Source organism: Rana temporaria, chromosome 9, assembly GCF_905171775.1.
Source record: "Rana temporaria chromosome 9, aRanTem1.1, whole genome shotgun sequence".
NCBI classification, from domain to species: domain Eukaryota; kingdom Metazoa; phylum Chordata; class Amphibia; order Anura; family Ranidae; genus Rana; species Rana temporaria.
The window spans coordinates 4,801,938-4,823,471 of NC_053497.1; the positions used below are offsets into that span (position 1 = coordinate 4,801,938).

Below are 21,534 nucleotides of genomic sequence, written 5' to 3' on the forward strand. Positions count from 1 at the left end.
CTCAGCAAGCTCCACCTGCTGCAGAAAACGTCAGGAGGGGGCGGAGACGAGACCAGTCATCCTGCACACAAAAAAGAGACCAGGGCTGTGGGAGGAGCCAAAACAGGCTCCACCCACTATAGGCTGCCCACAGAAAACTACAAGAGGGGGGCGGAGACGAGACCACTCGTCACCCTGCACACACAAAAGAGACCAGGGCTGTGGGAGGAGCCAAATCAGGCTCCACCCACCATAGGCCGCTTTATGCTGGACTATACCACAGCTTCGGGACACCAGGGGGTGTATTTGATTAAAAAGACGCATACCTGGTTATCCAATCGAAATTGCATGTAACGAATGCGGCAAAATCGAATTTTCTGATTGAAAATGTGAGAAACTACCGCATTATGGCCACTAGAGGGCACCGAGTATCATAATAAAACCACAGGCTCCTCAGCTCCATCTAGTGGCCAGTAGGTGGTATTTTCCACATTCGCACTTTTGCGCTGCGGAGAGTAGAGTCAGGGAACACTCAGCACAAAAAGAGTTTTGAGGGTCGAACAACTATGCTATTTTTTCGTTGTTTTTTTACAAATATACCCCCAAAAGTAAGAAAGCCCAACTCCAGGTTCTAAAGCCCCCCCTAAAAAAACGTACTTCCAGGAGAAGGTTAGTCATGTGATGAGCCGGGTCCTTGGAGGTGGGCGGTCCTCCTTGCATGTGAGCGCCATTCTGTGCAGCGAACCCGGGGAGTGGTCCATACCGATCCAAGACAGAGAATATACTATCTGGGTATAAGTCTGATGGTCTTTAAACTGCAGCCCGGGGGGGGGGGGGCAGATGTGGCCCTGTGCTTGCTTTTATTTGGCCCTTGGGGAACTATTCCTCCCACTGACACCAACAATTGGGCACGTGTCCTCCTATTGAGACCAATAATTGGTCATGTGTCCTTCCAATGACACCAATAAAGGGGCACAATTCCTTCCAATGACACCAACAATGGGGCACTATCCCGTCCACTGACACCAACAGTTGGTCATATGTCTTCCCACTGACACCAATGAAGGGGCACAATTCCTCCCGATGACACCAACAATGGGGCAAGATTCTTCCAACTAACACCAATGATGGGGCACTATCCCTTCCAATGATGGGGCAGAGTTTCTCCTAATGACACCAATGATGGGACACTATTCCTCCTACTGATACCAATGATGGGACACTATTCCTCTCACTGATACCAATGATGGGGCACTATTCCTCCCACTGACACCAATGATGGGACACTATTCCTCCCACTGATACCAATGATGGGACACTATTCCTCCCACTGATACCAATGATGGGACACTATTCCTCACACTGATATAAATGATGGGACACCATTCCTCCCACTGATCCCAATGATGGGACACTATTCCTCCCACTGATACCAATGATGGGTCACTCCCCCCCCCCACTGATCCCAATGATGGGACACTATTCCTCCCACTGATACCAATGATGGGACACTATTCCTCACACTGATATCAATGATGGGACACTATTCCTCCCACTGATACCAATGATGGGGCACATGTCCTTCCAATGAAACCAATAAAGGGGCACTATTCCTCCCAATGACACCAACAACGGGGCAAAATTCTTCTCACTAACACCAACTATGGGGCACTATTCCTTCCACTGAAATCAACAGTTGGTCATATGTCTTCCCACTGACACTAACTGAAGGGGCACAATTCCTCCCACTGACACCAACAATGGGGCACAGTTCCTCCTAATGACACCAATGATGGGGCACAATTCCTCCCAATGACACCAATGATGGGACACTATTTCTCCCAATGACACCAATGATGGGACACTATTTCTCCCAATGACACCAATGATGGGGCACAATTCCTCCCAATGACACCAATGATGGGACACTATTTCTCCCAATGACACCAATGATGGGACACTATTCCTCACAATGACACCAATGATGGGACACTATTTCTCCCACTGATACCAATGATGGGACACTATTCCTCACACTGATATCAATGATGGGACACTATTCCTCCCACTGATACCAATGATGGGGCACATGTCCTTCCAATGAAACCAATAAAGGGGCACTATTCCTCCCAATGACACCAACAACGGGGCAAAATTCTTCTCACTAACACCAACTATGGGGCACTATTCCTTCCACTGAAACCAACAGTTGGTCATATGTCTTCCCACTGACACTAACTGAAGGGGCACAATTCCTCCCACTGACACCAACAATGGGGCACAGTTCCTCCTAATGACACCAATGATGGGGCACAATTCCTCCCAATGACACCAATGATGGGACACTATTTCTCCCAATGACACCAATGATGGGACACTATTTCTCCCAATGACACCAATGATGGGGCACAATTCCTCCCAATGACACCAATGATGGGACACTATTTCTCCCAATGACACCAATGATGGGACACTATTCCTCACAATGACACCAATGATGGGACACTATTTCTCCCAATGACACCAATGATGGGGCACAGTTCCTCCCAATGACACCAATGATGGGACACTATTCCTCCCACCGACACCAATTAATGAGCCATTGTTTACTCTCACTGACACCAGAACATTTTCTACTCCCACTGGCCTGAAGGACAGTAAACTTGCCCTTTTTTTTATAAAGTTTGGTGACCCCATGTCTATTCCAATAAGAATTAGGATAAAGAAGGGAGCCAACGTGTTTCGGGGGCCTCAAAATTGCTTTCCCCCCCCCTCTCATCAGGACTCAAAAAATGGGGAATGATGTACACTGGATGGAATGATCCATATGGATCTAAGATCAAGAATCAACCATCCGGGTATACATTTATTCTAATAGGAATTATGATAAAAGAGGAGGCCAACGTGTTTCAGGGGCCTAAAAATTCCCCTCCTTTATCAGGTCCCGAAAAAAAAGGGGGAATGGTGTATACTGGGTAGAAGGATCCATATGGATCTAGGACCCAAAATGAACCACGAGACCATATCCAGTACCACAAGAGCAGCATTGTCTATGTGGCCATATTTGGATAATTCGGGATATTTGGATAAGGCCTCCTGGCCATATTAAGGTCAATGATGTTGAAGGGATTATTATTTTTTTTTTTTAACTGTGTCTCTTTAAATAAAGGGCTGTTATGGGTGCCCGCATTCTCCACCAATAAATAAATAAAGGGCTGTTATGGGTGCCCGCATTCTCCACCAATAAATAAATAAAGGGCTGTTATGGGTGCCCGCATTCTCCACTAAAAAATAAATAAATAAATAAAGGGCTGTTATGGGTGCCCGCATTCTCCACCAAAAAAATAAATAAAGGTCTGTTATGGGTGCCCGCATTCTCCACCAAAAAATAAATAAATAAAGGGCTGTTATGGGTGCTCGCATTCTCCACCAAAAAATAAATAAAGGGCTGTTATGGGTGCTTGCATTCTCCACCAAAAAATAAATAAAGGGCTGTTATGGGTGCCCGCATTCTCCACCAATAAATAAATAAATAAAGGGCTGTTATGGGTGCCCGCATTCTCCACCAATAAATAAATAAATAAATAATTAAAGGGCTGTTATCGGTGCCCGCATTCTCCACCCAAAAATAAATAAAGAGCTGTTATGGGTGCCCGCATTCTCCACCAAAAAATAAATAAATAAATAAAGGGCTGTTGTGGCCAATTTTACATCCATGTGGCTCACCCCAATACCACCAGGGTCCCGTCTTTTGGTATGGTGCTTTTATTTGGCGGATCGTTGAGGGTTCAGCCAAGGGCTTGGCCTTTTGGAGGAAGTCACAAAGTACTTCATTTGGAAAGGTCCTCGAGTCAGTGGAGCGCAGCTGGGGGGGCCAGGGGTGGGTCTTATCAAACCTTTGGGTTATGGACAACCCAAAGACCCTCTGCTCGTAACACTTGCCAACTGTTATCATCTTATTTATGTTGAAGGGGTAAGGGTTGGGCGTGGCCAATTTTACATCCATGTTGCTCAGTCCAATAGGGATCGTGTGGCCAATTTTCTATCCATGTGCCTCAGTCTAATACCACCAGCCACCCATCTGTTGGTATGGTGCTTCTATTTGGTCAGTTGTTGAGGGTCCAGCCAGGGGCTTGGCCTTTTGGAGGAAGTCATAAAGTACTTAATTTGGAAAGGTCCTCGAGTCAGTGGAGCGGATCTTGGGGGGGCAGGGGTGGGTCTTAGTCAAACCTTTGATTTATGGACTACCAAAAGACCTCTCCACGTAACACTTGCCGTATGTTATCATCTTATTTATGTTGAAGGGGTAAGGGTTGGGCGTGGCCAATTTTACATCCATGTTGCTCAGTCCAATAGGGATGGTGTGGCCAATTTTCTATCCATGTGCCTCAGTCTAATACCACCAGCCACCCATCTGTTGGTATGGTGCTTTTATTTGGCCGATCGTTGAGGGTTCAGCCAAGGGCTTGGCCTTTTGGTGGAAGTCAGAAAGTACTTCATTTGGAAAGGTCCTCGATTCAGTGGAGCGGAGCTTGGGGGGGCCAGGGGTTGGTCTTAGTCAAACCTTTGGGTTATGGACAACCCAAAGACCCTCTGCTCGTAACACTTGCCGACTGTTATCATCTTATTTATGTTGAAGGGGTAAGGGTTGGCATGGCCAATTTTACATGTATGTTGCTCAGACCAATAGGGATGGTGTGGCCAATTTTCTATCCATGTGCCTCAGTCTAATACTACCAGCCACCCATCTGTTGTTATGGTGCTTCTATTTGGTCGGTTGTTGACGGTCCAGCCAAGGGCTTGGCCTTTTGGAGTAAGTCATAAAGTACTTCATTTGTCCTCAAGTCAGTGGAGCACAGCTGGGGGCCAGGGGTGGATCTTACTCAATCCTTTGGGTTAGTGGACAACCCAAAGACCCCTCCCCATAACACTTGCTGAGTGTAGTAATCTTATTTAGGTTTAAGGGGGGTAAGCATTGGCATGGCCAATTTTACATCTATGTTGCTTAGTCCAATAGGGATGGTGTGGCCAATTTTCTATCCATGTGCCTCAGTCTAATACCACCAGCGACCCATCTGTTGGTATGGTGCTTTTATGGGTTCAGCCAGGGGCTTGGCCTTTTGTAGGAAGTCATAAAGTACCTGGGGGGGCCAGGGGTGGGTCTTAGTCAAACCTTTGGGTTAGTGGCCAACCCAAAGACCCCCTTCCTGCCCAGACCTGGTGTCCCTTTTATTGGGCTATTACTCCCCAAGGAGGGTGGGAAGGTCCGTCTGATTACATAAGCAAGCGTACATATTCGCCGCCACACCAAGGATCGCCAAACTACGTCCACAAAAGCTTTAATAACAAAAAAAATCACATCACAAAGGTGCAACGTTTTGGAGTCGCGCGGGACCCCCTTCGTCAGGCATGTGATCACATGTCTGATTACATGACCACCGCCATTGGTTCTCACCGTGGTCACATGATCAGGTGCCAGTCTCATCACCTCTTGGTCTCTAGTAACGATCGGGAGCTGAGGGGTCCGGCACTCGATCATGTGACCACTGTGATAGCCAATTACAGTGGTCATGTGATCGGACAGACACCCCCCTTTCTCCCCCCGGGTGTAATAGCCCAGTTAAAGGGACGCCAGGGCTGTGCAGGAAAGGGGTTAATAACCACAACAGGGTGTATATCATAACTATTCTGAATGCATTATTCATCTGCAGTTACCAGAATACAATATTTATATAACAGGCATGATATACACCCCTATGTGGTTATTAACCCCTCAATTTCCTCGCTCTGCGGGGGTTCCAGCGTTGAACGCAGGATGCAATCCTAAGTATTTATTAAGCAGATCATTCAAAAAGCTGCCAGCTCTGGAGCGTACCCAGCAGCTCAAATTATGCCACCCACTCCCCAGCGACATTTGGCAACACAAGAGGTTGACATGTTTTATCTGCGATTCATTTACATATGATTTGTATAAACGCTCTGGTTTGGATTCGCTGCATTAAAGTAAACCGAACGAGAACTTGAGGTATTCAAGGTAAGCCGTATGACGAAACACGCAAAAAAATAGAGACGAGTTTCACTAAAAACAACCCCAAAAGGGGGGTATTTATAATAATAAAAAAAATTCATAGCAAGTATCCCTGCGAACGTTTCGTTACTCTTTGAATAAAGGGCTGCGTTGGCCAATTTTACATCCATGTTGCTCAGTCTAATACCAAACAGTGACCCATCTGTTGGTTTGGTATTTCTGAATTCCTCCAAAAGACCAAACCCATGGCTGAACCCAGGGCCAGGCAGGAGGGGCAGCTGCCCCTGGTGCAATGGTTTATTGCAGGGATTGGGGGGGGGGGTCTCCCTGACCCTAAGGCAAAGGGGGGGCGCAGTTTGGCATCTTTGCCCTGGGCGCTTGATGACCTTGTCCCGCCACTGGCTGAACCCTCAACGATTGGCCAAATAGAAGCATAAAAGGGTCACTGTTTGGTATTAGACTGAAGTAAAATTGGCCACCCCAGCCTTTTATTTAAAGAGTAACGAAACGTTTGCTGGGTTAATTTCTATGAAACTTAATTTTTTTATAAATACGCCCTTTTCATGTGGCTTTTAGTAAAATTGGCCACACCAACCCTTTCTTTAACAAGTAACCATTCGTAAAAAAAAATAACCACTCCAACACAAAAAAGATGACAAGCGTTACAAGGAGGGGGGTCTTTGGGTTGTCTACTAACCTAAAGGCTTAGCCAAGATCCACCCCTGGCCCCCCAACTGCGCTCCACCGACTTGAGGACCTTTCCAAATAAGGGGCTAGATTCAGGTAGGGAGCGCGTATTTGTGTGCGGGCGTAGCGTATCCTATTTACGCTACGCCTCCGCAATTTTGACAGGCAAGTGCAGTATTCACAAAGCATTTGCTCCGTAAGTTGCGGCGGCGTAGCGTAAATTGGCCCGGCGTAAGCCCACCTAATTCAAATGTGTAAGATGTGGGTGTGTTTTATGTAAAATCATCGTGACCCCACGTAAATGACGCTTTTTACGAACGGCGCATGCGCCGTCCATGAACGTATCCCAGTGCGCATGCTCCTAATTACGCCGCAAATAGTCAATGCTTTCGATGTGAACGTAACTTACGCAAAGCCCTATTCGCAAACGACGGAAAATTCTACGCTGTCCCGACGTCCATACTTAACATTGGCTACGCCTCATATAGCAGGGGTAACTTTACGTCGGAAAAAGCCTTACGTAAACGACGTAAAAAAATTCGCCGGGTGCACGTACGTTTCTGAATCGCGTATCTAGCTCATTTGCATATTTTATGCGGAAATCAACAGAAGCGCCACCTAGCGACCAGGGTAAATATGCACCCTAAGATACAACGGCGTAGAAGACTTACGCCGGTCGTATCTTAGCACCATATAAACAAATGGAACCCTGGTGGTATTGGATTGAGCAACATGGATGTAAAATTGGTTACACCATCCCTATTGGACTGCGCAACATGGATGTAAAATTGGTTGCACCATCCCTATTGGACTGCGCAACATGGATATAAAATTGGTTGCACCATCCCTATTGGACTGCGCAACATGCATATAAAATAGGTTGCACCATCCCTATTGGACTGCGCAACATGGATGTAAAATTGGCCACGCCAACCCTTACCCCTTCAACATAAATAAGATGCTAACAGTTGACAAGTGTTATGAGGAAAGGTCTTTGGGTTGTCCACTAACCCAAAGGTGTGACTAAGATCCACCCCACCGCTGTGTTCCACTGACTTGAGGACCTTTTCAAATGAAGTACTTTATGACTTCCTCTAAAAGGCCAGGCCCTTGGCTGAACCATCAACAACCGACCAAACTGGGTCAGATGGGACCCTGGTGGTATTGGACTGAGCCATATGGATGTAAAATTGACCACGCCAACCCTTTATTTACCAAGTAACTATTCATAAAACAAATAATCACTCCATCACAAATAAGATGACATCAATCGGTAAGTTTGGGTTGTCCACTAACCTAAAGGCTTGACTAAGGTCCACCCCTGCCCCCAGCTGTGCTCCACTGATTTGAGGACCTTTGCAAATTAAGGGCCTGATTCAGGTAGGAGAGCGGATCTTTATATTGGCGTAACGTATGTCATTTACGTTATGCCGCAAGTTTTTCAGGCAAGTGCTTTATTCACAAAGCACTTGCCTGTAAAGTTGAGGCGGCGTAGCGTAAATCACCCGGCGGAATTCAAATTCGGCGAGTAGGGGGCGTGTATCATTTAAATCAAGCGCGTCCCCGCGCCGAACGAACAACTGAATCCCAGTGCGCATGCTCCAAATCACGTCGCTAATTGTCAATGAAAGCGACGTGAGCGTAACTCAGTGCGCCTGCGCCGTTGTCTATGGCGCGCATGCACCGTAGACATTGTTGCCCATTTTTGGGAAAATATCTTAACCATGTAGGTTAAGGAGATATTTCTTGCACCTACAGGTAAAGCTTTAATCTAGGCTTACCCAGGGCTGATCCTAGGCAGGTACGTGGGGTGCATGTCACCCAGGCGCCACAAAGGTGGGAGCACTGAAGCACCAGAGTGCAGGCGATCATGCCGTCACTGCCGGCGCATGCGCGAGAGTGATGTCATCGCTGCTCGGGCCAGTCACAGCGCCGAAGCAGCGATACCCGGAAGTCACTCCGGGAGAGAAGGCGGCGTCGCCGCCATTACTAGTAAAAAAAAAAATTATTAATAAAAATGCCATAAAACTATCCCCTATTTTGTAGACGCTATAACTTTTGCGCAAACCGATCAATAAATTATTATTATTGCGATAGAAAAATAGATAGAAGAATACGTATCGACCTAAACTGAGGAAAAAAAATGTTTTTTGATATATATTTTTTGGAGGATATTGATTATAACAAAAAATAAAAAAAATATTGTATTTTTTTTCAAAACTGTCGCTCTTTTTTTTGTTTATAGCGCAAAAAATAAAAACTGCAGAGGTGATCAAATACCACCAAAAGAAATCTCTATTTGTGGGGGAAAAAAGGACGCCAATTTTGTTTGGGAGCCACGTCGCACGACCGCGCAATGGTCAGTTAAAGCGACGCAAAACGCGGCCTGGTCTTTGACCGGCAAAATGGTCCGGGGCTGAAGTGGTTTAAAGACTTTGGGGCAGATCCACAGAGCGAGTACGCCGGCGTATATACTGATACGCCGGCGTACTTTCAAATTTCCCGCGTCGTATCTTTGTTTTGAATCCTCAAACCAAGACACGACGGCTTCTGGGTTAGATCCGACAGGTGTACGCCTTCAGATCTAAGATGCAATTCTTCGGTGTCCGCTGGGTGGCGTTCACGTCGTTTTCCCGCGTCGGGTATGCTAATTAGCTATTTCCGACGATCCACGAACGTACGAGCGGCCGGCGCATTTTTTTTACGTCGCCCGTAGTCGACTTTTTCCGGCGTATAGTTAAAGCTGCTATTTCGTCGCGTATAGTTAAACCTGCCATGTTAAGTATGGCCGTCGTTCCGGCGTTTAATTAGAATTTTTTTTTTTTTTTTTTGCGCAAGTCGTTCGTGAATCGGGATGGACGTAATTCACGTCTATGTTAAAAAAAAGCGCAATGCAGCAATTTAGCGCAATGCACGGCGGGAAATTTAGGGACGGCGCATGCGCAGTTCATTCGGCACGGGGACGCGCTTCGTTTAAATGAAACACGCCCCCTAATCGCCGATTTGAATTCCGCGCCTTACGCCGCCAGAGATAGACTACGCCGCCGTAACTTACGACGTGAATTCTTTGGGGATTCAAACCTGCCAAATGTAAGTTACAGCGGCGTAGCGTATCTCACATACGCTGCGCCCATCTATTTGTATGTGGATCTGCCCCTTAATTCCAATCTACAAGTTACAGCATTATCATTAGCATTGTATTACTCTAATCACTTTAACCGTTTGAGTGCCTGTCGCTTTAATAAAAGTGCGGTTATCCTTTAAATAGGTAGCAGCTGTCATTTGTTGAGCACGTCGGCTCCCTTGGCTCATGGGATTTGCCCGGCCTTGTTCTAGATTTCACTAATGACATTATTATCGTTCTGATCTTGGAGCCCGTCACAGGCCTGCGCAACAATCTGTTACAGACATACCTAATTTCACCTGCAAAAATAAATTAAGCCCCACCCCTCTCCTCCCAAAAAAAAATAATTTCTTAACGGCCCGACCACGCCCCTGTTTCATGGTAAACTGGTGAAGTGTTGTCAAGAAGTAAAAAGATCGTTGTAATTGTTTACGCCATTTCTTATTCTGACATTTATACTTTACACACATTCTCCCCCCCCCCCCCCCCGTGACTTTCACATTTTGTTCACGTTAGTGACGGAACGCGTAAAAAGATAGATCTGTTCTATTTATAGATCGTCGGGTGTTCTTGGTGATATAAGTAGCTTTCGGTGTGGGGCATCTGGCTGCAAACATACCGTATATACTCGAGTATAAGCCAACGCCAAATATAAGCCGAGGCACCTAATTTTACCACAAAAAACTGGGAAAACTTATTGACTCGAGTATAAGCCTAGGGTGTCCATCTGCATGCCTCACTGTGCCTCACTTTGCCTTACTGTGTCCATGTGCATGCCTCACTGTGCCCAAGCCTCACTGTGCCCATGCCTCACTGTGCCCATGCCTCACTGTGTCCATGCCTCACTGTGTCCATGCCTCACTGTGCCTCACTGTGTCCATGTGCATGCCTCACTGTGCCCATGCCTCACTGTGTCCATGCCTCACTGTGCCCATGCCTCACTGTGTCCATGTCTCACTGTGCCCATGCCTCCCTGTGCCCATGCCTCACCGTGCCCATGCCTCACTGTGCCCATGCCTCACTGTGCCCATGACTAGGCTGACGTTTAACGTGGGAGTCTATGGAAGGGGTGCCCGGCTTTGAAAAATCAGTGCTCCCCAGCCGTAGGTTCCCCAAACAACAAACTTTGTACACTTGTAAAGAAGAAATGGGGCTACATGTGTGCCAAGTTCAGGGTCCAGGAGACCTACGGCCGGCCAGTACCGGGTCCCCAAAATCACTGGAGAAATTACCGTTTAACATGGGAGTCTATGGAAGGGGTGCCCAGCTTTGAAAAATCAGTGCTCCCCAGCCGTAGGTTCTCCAAACAAAAACCTTTGTACACGTGTAAAGGAGAAATGGGGCTACATGTGTGCCAAGTTCAGGGTTCAGGAGACCTACGGCCGGCCAGTACCGGGTCCCCAAATTCACTGGAGAAATTACCATTTAACATGGGAGTCTATAGAAGGGGTGTCCAGCTTTGAAAAATCGGCGCTCCCCGGCTGTAGGTCCCCCAGACAACAAACTTTGTACACTTGTAGAGGAAGAGTGGGGCTACATGTTTGCCAAGGTTGGGGTCCAGGAGACCTACAGCTGGCCAGTACCGGGTCCCCAAAATCACTGGAGAAATTACTGTTTAACATGGGATTCTATGGAAGGGGTGCCCGGCTTTGAAAAATCGGTGCTCCCCGGCCATAGGTCCCCCAGACAACAAACTTTGCACACTTGTAGAGGAAGGGTGGGGCTACATGTGTGCCAAGTTTGGGGTCCAGAAGAAATAAGGCTAGCCGGTACCGGGTCCCCAAGTTTCGGGAGATCAGGCGCAAAAAGGTGACTCGAGTATAAGCCGAGGGGGGCATTTTCAGCACAAAAAAAAATGTACTTGTCCCTTAAGGGGGGGGGGGGCACCAAACTGATTCTTTGTCCCGGGGTGAAATAATGTCTAGCTTCCCCACTGGTACTGCCTATAAGAGTACCAGTACCAGTCGTTCTACTCTAATAAAGTAAAACGGCTAGTGGCTAGTGAAGGGGGAGGGGGGGCTTTGGTGGCCGGGGGGGTGCAGGAATTGTCCGGCTGCTGTGGGAGAGACCTGTCAAAGTGGGCCAGTCTGGATGAAGTCCCGGGCCAAATTTTTGTCCCAGTCCAGCCCTGGGAACATCCAGGATGTAGTGACTCTAGACGTCTGAGACTTGGGCCACGTCCTCTACAGACAGGGCCGTCTTTAAGGCAGGGCAAAAGGGGAAGCTGCCCTGGGCCCTGTCATGGTTGTGGGGCCCAAAACAGCTGCCTCATACTTGCCAACTATCCCAGTTTAAATTCCCTCGTCCCTTGAAGTTGTAGACCTGTGCCGTGTCCTGATATCTCAGTGTGAGTGCTGCTACTAATGCTGCCCAGCTCTGCCCTCCTATTGTTGTGTACGGATGACTCACCTGCAGACCCTGCGTTTACATGGAAATAACCGTCATTCATATGTAAACAGCAGCGGCATTCATATGTATATCATGCCCCTCTACAGTGAAGAGATGATGTGCTGTAACCTCTAGCAACCAATCAGTGAGCAGTATTACTGTACAGTAACCTCTCGCAACCAATCAGCAAGAAGGAAACTTGTGCTGTAACCTCTAGCAACTAATCAGTGAGCTGTAATGTGTACTGTAATCTCTAGCAACCAATCAGTGAGCAGTATTACTGTATAGTGACCTCTAGCAACCAATCAGTGAGCAGTATTACTGTATAGTGACCTCTAGCAACCAATCAACAAGAAGAAATCATGTGCTGTAACCTCTAGCAACTAATCAGTGAGCCGTAATGTGTGCTGTGTTATGGGAAAGGACACATGGGGGAGAGATATAAGCGCTGCGAACCCCGAAATGGTAGAAGAAGAATGGGAAGGTTCCCCAGTGGGGCTTTGGACAGCAGTGTAATATGGTTGAAAAATTTGCAAATGGATAGCAAGAAGGGGTACATTTATTATAATTATACAGGTAACACAATGGATGAAATTACAACATTTAAAAGACTGGCCAATAGGTAAAATACATAATCCACAATGTAGCTGATATTCAAGTTTACACAATACTGTGCACATTGGGGTAGATTCAAGAAGCAATTGCGCCTGTGTAACCATAGGTTACACAGGCGCAATTGCTTACTTGCCCCGGCGTAACGAATGCTCCTGATTCAGGAACCTCGTTACGCCGACTGCAGCCTAAGATATGCGCGGCATAAGGCTCTTATGCCCGCATATCTTAGGCTGCATCCTTGCGATGGCCGCTAGGTGGCGTTCCCGTTGTGCTCAGCGTATAGTATGCAAATTGCATACTAACACCGATTCACAACGTTGCGCGAGGCCTGCGTACGCAATTTACGTTGTTTACGTACGTCGGTTTTCGCGCAAGGCTGCCCCTGCTATTAGCAGGGGTAGCCCATGTTGCGTATACCCGTCGTTCCCGCATCGCGAAATTTTAATTTTACGTAGTTTGCGTAAGTGAATCGTGAATGGCGCTGGACGCCGTTCACTTTGAAGCAAATGACGTCCTTGCGACGTCATTTGCCGCAATGCACGTCGGGAAAGTTTCCCGACGGAGCATGCGCTCTACGATCGGCGCGGGAACGCGCCTAATTTAACTGATTCCCGCCCCCTACGGGATCATTTAAATTACACGCTCTTGCGCCAGGCATTTTGCCGGCGCGCCCGCGCAATTTACGGAGCTTCTGCTCCGTGAATCAAGGGCAGCAGAGCAAATTTGCGGGGGTGCAGGGCAAAAACGTTGCCCTGCGCCTCCGTAAATAATGCGCAATTCTCTTTGAATCCGGCCCATTGTTACATATCAGATTGCTGAACGTGGTGGAATCCCCGACGCGTTTCGACCTCTGTGGGGGTCATCATCAGGGGGAAATTAGCTCTATAAAACACATTACATAATTTCAGATATAGGAAAACATCATCATAAGTCCCATTTGGGGTCAAACATGATGAGATATTTACCGCTGAAGTGGAGTGGATGGTCCCATGGCCAGATGGGTTGTGAATCGCTGGGTGATGAGGAGGACCCCGTAAGGGCATCCATTCCCCCACGGCGGAAGAGCCCGGCCCGAGGGGCTTACAAGGAGCCACACAAGATTGACACCCTCCAGGGGACGGGAGAATCGGAAACCTGCAATGAATCCCCAATCAATGACCATATATAGATAGGTAGATTCACAAAGAGTTAGGCCGGCTTGTCTACAGAAGATTATGTAAATGAGGGTATACGCTGATTCCCGACGATTTAAAAGCGTACGCCGGGCCTACACCGTCGAGTTACGTCGTTTCCGTACGCGATAGGCCGCCTAAAGTTATTCCACCTATGAGGTGGAATAACAATGTTAAGTATGGCCGCCGTTCCCGCCGCGAGGTTCGAATTTTTTACGTCGTTTGCGCAAGTCGTCCGCGTATCGGGATTTACGTCGTTTACGTACGCGTCGAAATCAATAGGCCCGTACCGCCTACTTAGCCGCAATGCGCACTGGGAAATGTAGTCGCCCGGCGCATGCGCAGTGTAAAAAACGTCAAAAAACGTGAGGTCAAGCCTCATTTCAATACTACACGCCCCCCTCCCAGTCATTTGAATTAGGCGCGCTTACGCCCGCTCGTTTTAGGCTACGCCGCCGAAAATTTGAAGGTAAGTGGTTTGAGAATCACTTCTAACCTAAATAATTTGGCGGTGTAGCCTAAAAAGAGTAGGCTAGGCCGTCCTAATTTTAGGCGCCCGTACGTGAATCTACCCAAGAGTGTAAAGGTTATGGGTAAATTGGCTCTCGGCACATTACCATAAAGTTTTAGAAGTATATGGACCAACTGCTATTACAATTACTCTCCATCTTACATTGCATACTAACATACCTTCTTACCCATACCCCTAGAAGTTAACTATACTTCTGGGATTTTTGGTACCTGATGAGACATTATGATAGCAGTTGGTCCATATACTTCACACGCCATGGGCTTTAAAAAAAATAAAATAAATGGCTTGGAGTCTCAAACAGGACCGATCCTAGGCAGGTTGCATTGCACCCAGGCGCCTGCAGAGGTGGGGGCGCCAAAGTGCCAGAGTTCTCCCCTCCCTCCTTCTCTCCTTGTTTGTGTCCGTCCAGAACTAGTGTTCTGAGCCTAGGTGTGTGTCCGTCCAGAACTAGTGTTCTGAGCCTAGGTGTGTGTGTCCGTCCAGAACTGATGTATGAGCATAGGGCAGCCCGTCCAGCCTGGCAGTGCTCGTGGGAGGGGCCGCTCCTCCTCCTGATACGAGAGTTCTAGTTTTCAGTGGCTGCTGAGTGCTGATGTGCAGGAATGAATTCCTCACACTGGGAGTCTTGGTCTCCACCAACTCCAGTTGGAATGCCTACCCCTCCCATCTTTATCTCGGGCTGCACAGAGAGAGAACAGAGGTGAGTCACAGTGTTCAGTGTGCTATGTGTTGGGGGATGGCATCCCCAGCATCCCTTTACACATGCTCTGGGCTGCCCCTGCTCTAGATGTTTTATGGCATGATAGATTGCATTGGATACACAGTCCCTGCCCATTCCTGCGCCTAGTCCATCTACGGATGTGATGTATAATGAGATGTACCAAGAGCCCTTTCCCACTGACATTGCTGGGGCATCGGCGGTAAAGCGCTGCTAGTTTTAGCACCGCTTTACTGTCATTTTAGAGGTACATTTAACCCCACTAGCGGCCAAATAAAGGATCATCTCCTGTACTATGTCTGCAGTCTCTGACCATCTCCTGTATCATGTCTGCAGTCTCTGACCATCTCCTGTATCATGTCTGCAGTCACTGACCATCTCCTGTATCATGTCTGCAGTCTCTGACCATCTCCTGTATCATGTCTGCAGTCACTGACCATCTCCTGTATCATGTCTGCAGTCTCTGACCATCTCTTGTATCATGTCTGCAGTCTCTGACCATCTCCTGTATCATGTCTGCAGTCACTGACCATCTCCTGTATCATGTCTGCAGTCTCTGACCATCTCTGACCATCTCTGACCATCTCTTGTATCATGTCTGCAGTCTCTGACCATCTCTTGTATCATGTCTGTAGTATGTCTGGGGGCTCTAACAGATTCTTTAACAGAAGCCCTCTCTGTGTCCATCACAGAGGCCCCCCTCCAGGTCCCAATAAAGTACTCTGCTTCTCTTCCTGTATTTTGTTTATTGTTAAGAGATCATGTAAGGATCCCAGGTTAATGAAGACTTTGTGGGGGAGCATCTCTGTGGTTGAGTCATTGCCATAGAAACATTTGTAAAGGGGAGGGGTTAGTAAAACGACGACGCCCATGTGGGGGCGCCAGAAATATTTCTGCACCCAGGCGCCTGTGACCCTAGGATCGGCCCTGGGCTCAAATATACGTGGATGACACACAAATTCTGGTAGATACGGCTAGCGGCACAGACATGCAACTGAAACTCCAACTTTGTTTAGCCGAAATACATCAATGGATGCTTACTGGTAGGCTTGGTATTAACACTGCTAAGACTTAAGTTCTTCTAATCGCTAAAATTACACCTAGATCACCAATTTCTAACTGGCCTATATCATTTGGCACTATTCCAACGCCTGCCAAAAAGATAGATAGCTAGATTCAAGTACAATGGGCCATATTCTTAGAGATCTCCGGCGGCGTAACATATGTCCTTTACGTTACTCCGCCGCAAGTTTAACTGGCAAGTGCCTGATTCCCAAACCACTTACCTGTAAACTTGCGGTGGCGTAGCGTAAAGTCCACCCGCGCAAGCACTCCTAATTCAAATGATCCTGGTAGGGGGCGTGGATCATTTAAATTAGGCGCGCTCCCGTGCCGATCGTAATGCGCATGCTCCGTCGGGTAAATTACCCGACGTGCATTGCGCTAAATGACGTCTCACGGACGTCATTTGTTTTGACGGTAACGTAAATGGCGTCCATCGCCATTCACGGACGACTTACGCAAACGACGTTAAATTTTCAAATTTCGACACGGGAACGACGGCCATACTTAACATTGAGTACGCCACCTAGGGGGCATGTTTATCTTTACGCCGCGTATCGCTTACAGAAACGACGTAAAATCACTACGACGGGTAAGCGTACGTTAGAGAATCGGCGTGACTAGTCATTTGCATATTGTACGCTGACCGCAAAGGAAACGCCACCTAGCGGTCAGCGTAGATATTGCAGCCTAAGATACAACGGCGCAGGCCGTCGTATCTTAGGCATGTTTAAGTGTATCTCAGTTTGAGAATACACTTAAACATAGGACGGCCTTAGAATCGGACTTACGTCGGCGTATCTGCTGATACGCCGGCGTAAATTCTTTGAGAATATGGCCCAATGGCCTTAACTTGCGGCGGCGTAGCTTAAGGCATTTAAGCTACGCCGCCGTAAGTTAGCTAGGCAAGTACATGATTCACAATGTACTTACCTGCTAAGTTACGGCGGCGTAGCTTAAATCGGCGGGCGTAAGGGCGCCTAATTCAAATGTGTGTTAGGGGGGCATGTTGTATGCTAATTGTGCTTGACCTTAAGTTTTTCACGTTTTCCTTCAACTGCGCATGCGCTGGGCGCCTACATTTCCCAGTGTGCATTGCGGCTAAGTACGCCGCACGGGCCTATTGATTTTGACGTGGACGTAAACGACGTAAATCCCGATTCATGGACGACTTATGCAAACGACGTAAAAAATTTGAATTTCGACGCGGGAACGGCGGCCATACTTGACATTACTATTCCAATAGGGCCTAGCTCTAACTTTGGGCGGCCTATCTCTTACGTAAACGGCGTAAAAGTACTGCGTCGGCCGGGCGTACGTTCGTGAATCGGCGTATCTCCTCATTTACGTATTCTACGCCGACCGCAATGGAAAGCACCACCTAGCGGCCATCCAAAATATTGCAATCTAAGATAGGACGGCGCAAGCCGTCGTATCTTAGATATGTTTAAGCGTATCTCTGTTTGAGAATACACTTAAACATAGGTCGGCGTAGATTCTGAGTTAGGTCGGCTTATCTACTGATAAGTCTGCCTAACTCTTACTGTAAGAACTTAGGGGTCCGGTCCGACTCAGAACTCACATTTATACCACTTGTCTTAAATATTGTGAAAAATGCAAGCTACTATCTATGTTTTCTTCGGAAGCTAAAAAATCTGTTTACCGAAGTAAATCGGAAAAAAATAGTACAAGCATTCATACTTTCCATGTTGGATTACTTGAATGTTTCCTTATTAAATCTCTCAAAGAAATGGATTGCTGAGCTGCAGTTCGTTCAAAACCATGCCGCCCGCCCGATCGAAGGACTAGATTACAGAGAACACGTTACAAGCTCCCTTCGAGAGCTTCACTGGCTACCTATTGCCAAAAGGGCCGAATTTAAGGCCCTCTGTCTTGTTTTTAAGGCACATTGGATTCAAGGTCCAATCTATCTACCCGGTATAGTTTCCCACTATACTCCCACAAGATTTTTTACGTTCGGCGAATCAAAACCGCCTTATGGCTAAACCATATAATTTTGCAGCAGCTGGTGGAAAAACTCCTCCAAGTCTTTGGTGTATTTCTATGGAATAATCTTCCTGATAATCTTCTTCCCCCTATGTTTAGATGATTCTTATGCTTTCTCAGTTGTTATTTATTACTAATTTATCCTGTACGTGATATCTGTTATGTCTTTTTTGAATGTCAGTATATGTATTTGGTCTGTCTAGCGCTTAGGCGCAGTTCTTGAACTGTATTTGGCACTTTACAAATAATAAAATCAAATCAAACAAGAAGAAATCATGTGCAGTAACCTCTAGCAACTAATCAGTGAGCCGTAATGTGTGCTGTAACCTCTAGCAACCAGTCAGTAAGTGGTGATATGCTGTAACTTCTGGCAACCAATGGGAATTACTGCCTGATCTGATACAGTAAACTGATTTTAAGTCTAGCTGATATTTATTGTATGGCCCCGTACACACGACCGAGTTTCTCGACAGAATTCAGCCAGAAACTCGATGGGAGCCGTATTCTGCCGAGGAAACCGGTCGTGTGTACACTTTTGGCCGAGGAAACCGACGGGGATCTCGTCGAGCCAAATAGAGAACATGTCCTCTATTTCCTCGCTAGTCAATGGGGAAACTTGGCTCGCCGAGATCCTCGGCGGCTTCACAAGGAACTCGACGAGCAAAACGATGTGTTTTGCCCATCGAGTTTCTCGGACGTGTGTACGGGGCCTATGTCTCAGAGCAGGTGGAGAGCAAAATTGCATTGGGGGGGCCCCAAGAATTGTTTTGCCCAGGGTCCAATCAACATTAAAGACGGCCTTGTCTACAGATATACGTAGGTCAACTTTCACCCATTGGTGTCACTCATTGGTACTTAGTATGGGAGGCCTTATGCCCCGTACACACGATCGGACCTTTGTCCGACCAAATTCACATCGGAATTCTGACGTAATTCCATCGTAGGAAAAGAGAACATGTCTTTAAGTAAACTCTGATGGAATTCAGCGGAATTTCCAATGGATTTACTCCGATGGGGCATACACACGGAATTTCCAATGGAAAAAATCCGTCTGACTCTTTTCTTTCGGAAACTCCGATCGTGTGTACGGCTTAAGTCTTCCCCCAACTTTCATCCCCCTGCTAGAACTTACTTCACTTTTCCCACCACATATTATTTCATGGCATCGTTGGAGGCATGGGTCACACGTCTCCTTCATGCTGCAGAACCTTTACCAAGACCTTCTTAATGTAGAGCTTAATTTCTTGATCTGTAGATTAGGTACTCAACCAAACCTCAATAAACAACGTAACTCAACTTGGTTGGTGCATCTGTTACTATGCCCTTTTTCCATTTCCTCCAATCTTAAACATAGGACATCTGTTACTCTACTAAGTAGAGAAACTGGGGTAAGCCCCATTCTTGACCTGTAGATCAGGGCCCAGATTCACAAAGGACTTACGACGGCGTATCTCCAGATACGCCGTCGTGAGTCTGAATGTGAGGCGTCGTATCTCAGCGCCTGATTCAAAGAATCAGATACGCCAGAATTTGTCTAATATACGACTGACGTAAGTCTCTTACGCCGTCGTATCTTAGGTGCATATTTACGCTGGCCGCTAGGTGGCGCTTTAGTTGATTTCCACATCGAATATGCAAATGAGCTGGATATGCCGATTCATGAACGTACGTGCGCCCGGCGTATCAAGATACGTCGTTTACGTAAGGCGTCTGACCGGCGTAAAGTTACCCCTCATAAAGCAGGGGTAAGTCATGTTAGGTATGGACGTCGGAAACGTCCGAACAGCGTCGTATTTTACTTCATTTGCGTAAGTCGTCAGTGAATGGGGCTTGGCGTAGGTTACGTTCACGTCAACTAAGCATTAAGCGGGCGTAATTTACTTTAAAAATTCGACGTGATACTGAGCATGCGCACGCATGCGCCGTTCGTTACGCCCGCCTAAAGATAGGCGCTTCTTTGTGAATCTGGCCCCAGGTATTTAACCGAACCTCAATAAACAACGTAACTCAACTTGGTTGAGGCATCTGTTACTATGTAGCAATCCTTCTCTACAATAGGCTCTTGGGCATCCCTATAGGATAGGACCTTCTTGAAGGAGCATGGTCCACAAATCCCCACCTTGTGTTCCTCCCAGCACAGGGGAATTTCTTTGAGAGATCAAATGATAGACCCGATGGCCTAACCTAGAGAACATTATTGACCATCTTACCCCAAAATCTGGTGCCCTTTTTTCATTTCCTCCAATCTTAAACATAGGACAACTGTTATTCTACTAAGTAGAGGAATGGGGCTAAGCCCCATTCTTGATCTTTAGATCAGGTACTCAACCAAACCTCAATAAACATGTAACTCAACTTGGTTGATGAATCTGTTACTATGTAGCCGTTCTTCCCTACAAGAGGCTCTTGGGGATCCCTATAGGATAGGACCTTCTTGAAGGAACATGGTCCCCACCTTGTGTTCCTCCCAGCACAGGGGAATATCTTTGAGGGATCAAATGGTAGCCCTGGTGGCCTAACCTAGAGAACATTGTTAACCATCTCCCACAGAATCTGGTACCCCTTTTCCATATCGGAGGAACATTTTCTCCAATCGTTAAATGTAAGACATCTGTTACTTTGCCAATTGGAGGAACTGGGCCAAGTCATTTAAGCATCCCTTCCAACCTTTACTGGTTTCCTGTGACTCCCTTCACCTGCTGTGTTCCCTATAGAATAGTAGTCTCAAAACTGCGGCCCAGGTAGGACCCTTTGCTTGTCTTTAACCGGCCCTTGGGGCACTATTCCTCCCACTGACACCAATGACAGGGCACTATTCCTCCCACCATCACTGTTGATGGGACACTATTCCCCTCCCACTGACACCAATGATGGGACACTATCCCCCCCACTGGCACAATGACAGGGCACTAGTCCTCCAACTAACACCTTTAATGGGGCACTATTACTCCCACTGATACCAAATGGGGCACGATTCCTCCAACTGATACCAATGATGGGGCATTTTTCCTCCCACTGACACCAATAATAGGACACTATTCCTCCAACTAAAACCTATAATGGGACACTATCACTCCCACTGATACCAATGATGGGGCACCATTTCTCCCACTGATACCAATGATGGGACATTATTCCTACCACTGGCACCAATGATGGGGCATTTTTCCTCCCACTGATACCAATGATGGGACAGTATTCCTCCCACTGACACCAATGATG

At 47.1% G+C, this 21,534-nt stretch overlaps 1 protein-coding gene across 2 annotated transcripts in view; it reads left to right on the forward strand.

Moving 5' to 3' along the window:
• The window catches only part of LOC120913038 (synaptophysin), a 69,812-nt gene that overhangs the window by 16,876 nt on the left and 31,402 nt on the right, over positions 1–21,534 (forward strand). The gene's annotated exons all lie outside the window — the stretch shown is intronic.